Raw genomic sequence first — 3,761 nt, forward strand, 5'->3', positions numbered from 1 at the left:
GTCCCCTCGCCGCCCCCTCGCCGCCCCATCGCCGTCCCCTTGCCGTCCCCTCGCTCGCCGCAGTCCATGGCGTCTGCTAGCTCGTCAAGCAGTCATCGGTCGCCGCGGTCCATGGCCTTCTCAGGGCAGTCGCCGGTGCCATATCGAGAGCCACCGATGGCGTACTCGCCTGAGAAGGTGTGCCACTGCAAAGTCAAGGCTCCGAGGTGGATTTCGTGGAGCATTGCCAACCCCGGTCGTCGATACTACAACTGCAGCCAGTCTCTGGTAAGCAAAACTGCAGCCACTGCAAAGTCAAGGATCTGTGCCCGCCGTTTCTGTTTGTTGTTTCGTTGAGCAGCAAGTCTTTGCGTGATTCTTTTGACAAAATTGGACAATTTTTTGAATAGGGATATGACTGTGGCTACTTCAAGTGGCATGATGATCCCCTGGATAAGTTTGTCAGTACGCTACTAGGTGACCTGCGAGATGTTGTGAATCGGCTGAAGACAGAGGTTAGGAAGCTCAAGACCGAGAAATCACAGCTGGAGCATGCTCTCATGGATGCCAAGTGCAGCATTGGTGATGCTGATGTTTATGTGCTGGATTTGAAAGCGCAGCATGCTCAACAAATGGATGTTCTTGCCAAGGAATTTCAGAGAAGCAAAAAGATGTACAAATTTGCCATCTTTTTCTGCATTGTGTCTGCTGTTATCATGGCTTTGAAGATGTGATGTAGTATCTTAGTGAACCACCTATGTAAGCTCGAGTGAACAAATGTACTTGAGTTTAAAATTTCAAAAGTCTGAACTTGTGTCTGAAGATAACTGAACTTTTGGTTGTCTGAATTTTTCTGAAGCATTGTCTGAAGTTAACTGAACCCACCGCTTTGACAGCCACCCATTTAAGGCCACGCTCGCCCAGACAGCACTAGCCCACCCACTCTCATCCACTCGCCGTTCCCCATTCTCATCCACTCCCTTCGCCTCTCGCCCACCCACTCCCATCGCTTCTCGACGCCGGCGATGGCGCCCAAGAAGAAGACTGCAAGAGATGTTCGCCGTGCTCAAGATCGGTGGGAGGAAACTGTGAGCAGGTTCTGCAAGGGGGATTCAGAGAAAAGGGCCGATGTGGAGGAGATCTGCAACAGATTTCCGAGCTTGCAGATGTGCGTGGACCACGCTAGGGGCCTCATCGTTGTGGCAACTGATGATGAGAAGAAGACAATGTTCCCCGACGGCCGTCCCATTCCAGCTATCTCTGTTTTTCTTTGGGCTATGAATGAGGCGGAGAAGTCACCAGATCCGCGTCAGCGTGCCAGGTGGTACGAGTACCGCTCCCGCCGTCGCCCCCCTCCACCTCCAATTGAAGGTCTCGTCGGCATTGTGGTCGCTATACCAGCTGCAGTGAAGCAGGTTATTGTGCACTCTGACAGCGACGGAGAGTGCAGTGAAGATGTGTTGGAGGACAGCGAGCAGGAGCAGGATGTGGAGGACAGCGAGAAGGAGCAGGTGGTGGTGGATGTGGAGGACGACAGCGAGGGGGAGGTGGCGCCTGCCGACGACGACGTGTACGTGGTGGCGCCGGTGATCCCGCAGCTCGGCGACATGAGCATGCCAATCGAGGCGGAGACTTACATCCGCGTCGGCATTCGCCACTCCGACCGCATCAAGAAGATGAAGGACATGCAGAAGTGAAGATAGAGAAGTTAAGTTTCTAGTTCAGTGTCTAGTTCATTATGCACTGAGAAATGCAGTTAAGTTTCTATGTTAAGTTTGTATTTTAGGTACTGGACAAATGCAGTTATGTATGCACTGTCAGAGTTTCTAGTTAAGTACTGAACAAATGCAGTGATCAAATGTACTGAAGATGTTCAAGCATAAATGTTTTCAACTCTGTTATCCTCTTTGTTTTAATCCAAAAAATTATAGTAGCAGAAATTGTGCCTCAAATTAACAGAAGCAGAAATTTAGGACAAGTGTGGCACAAATTTAGCACAGTATCACAAATTTTGTAATCAAATGGATGTCCCTTTCTTAGCATTTAGTGCCTCCTTGTATGCAGCAAGGTCGAACACACAATGTTGTGGAACTCTAGGTTGAGAGCTTGGTTGTGAGCTCTGTTGAGAGCTTGGCTGTGAGCTTTGTTGAGATGTAGGTTCATTGATCCTTAGGGTTCCTGGTTTTCTTCTAACTTCCAACTTCTTTGGCCTAGGTTGCACAGCCATTGCCTTGCCTTTTATATCAGCAGCCTGCAAACAAGTTTTTTATTAGTATAAACAAAAAAGCAACCAAGTTTTCATTAGTAGAAACAAAAAGCAACCAATTTTTCATTAGTACTAACAAGTGTCATCTTAACCTGCTTTTCAAGCACATCTTTCTGTGTCTGAAGAGCATCAAAAGCCTCTTTGTCTTGCTTCTTTTGTTTTGCAGCTTCTCTGACCAAATGAGCATTTCCATGATGTTTAGCTCCATCATTGTTCTTACAGCTTGATCTATTATGTCCTTGCCTTTTGCAAGAACTACAAGTGATCTTGCCACCTACTTTGCTCATCTTAGTACCCTTAGGTTTTTCTCCTTCCTCTCTCCTTCTTTCTGTTTTAGGCCTTCCAGGCAAGCTAATGTGACCAGGTGGTTGTGGCTTTGGATTTGTTGAAATAGGCCAACTCTCCTCTCCCTCCAAAGGTTGTAAGCAATGATCATATATCTTGTTGTACACTTCTATGGAGTAGCAAGGAGCAATATAATCATCAATTTTCTGTCCTGTTTTATAGATAGCACTAATGGCATGGCAGCAGGGTAAACCTGACAGCTGCCAATATCTACACGAGCAAGTCCAGAGCTGCAAGTTAACAGTAAATTTGAATTTCTCATGCTCTTGCACTTCAAATCCATCTTTCCCATTCCACAGCACATGGCAGAAACCTGATCTCCTTATGTTTTGCTTCAGTTTTTTGAAAATGTTGGGACATATAGTTCCTTTCCAGTTAACTGACTTCCCTCTATTTTCTTGTACCCTCACCATAATTTTGCACCTGATCCACTCAAGCATTGAGACAATAGCAAGGTACCTAGCTAACAGGATGTAGTTGTTGAAAGATTCACACATGTTGTTATCAACTGAATCACAATTAGACCCCAGCTTCATGTAGGCCCTACTCCAATGTACTGGATCAATGTTCATCATATCTTTTGCACCCTCAACAGTAAATTGTGCTAGCCTGGCCCTGTTGTAGTTGAAAATCACTTTGTTTGGTGATTTTGCACATCTCCAAAACCTTTTCTGAAGATCATGGTCTGGGTGTTTTTTCTTCCAATTAGCATATATGTGTCTTGCACACACTCTATGCTCAGCTTTAGGAAAAATGTCCTCCATTGCCCCTATAAGTCCCTTTTGTTGATCTGACATAAATACATATCCATCTCCTTGATTGCTTATTTTCAAGTCCTGGTTTATCTTGGCAAGAAACCAGAACCATGACTCATAATTTTCTTTCTCCACAACAGCCCAAGCAATAGGATACATCTGGTTATTTGCATCTCTTCCTATAGCACACAACATCTGTCCATAGCAAGCACCTTTGAAAAAACAACCATCAAGGCCAATAACTTTTCTACAACCTGCCAAGAAACCTTTCTTCAAGGCATCAAAACACATGTAAAACCTTTGAAATACATATGACCCATCCTTTTCATTATGGTCCAACTTCACTGCAACTGTGCTTCCAGGATTAGTTCTCAGCAGCTCTAACTGATAATTAAATAATTTTGAGTACTCTCCTT

This window comes from Triticum dicoccoides, chromosome 7B (genome assembly GCF_002162155.2).
Source record: "Triticum dicoccoides isolate Atlit2015 ecotype Zavitan chromosome 7B, WEW_v2.0, whole genome shotgun sequence".
In the NCBI taxonomy this organism is placed as follows: Eukaryota; Viridiplantae; Streptophyta; class Magnoliopsida; order Poales; family Poaceae; genus Triticum; species Triticum dicoccoides.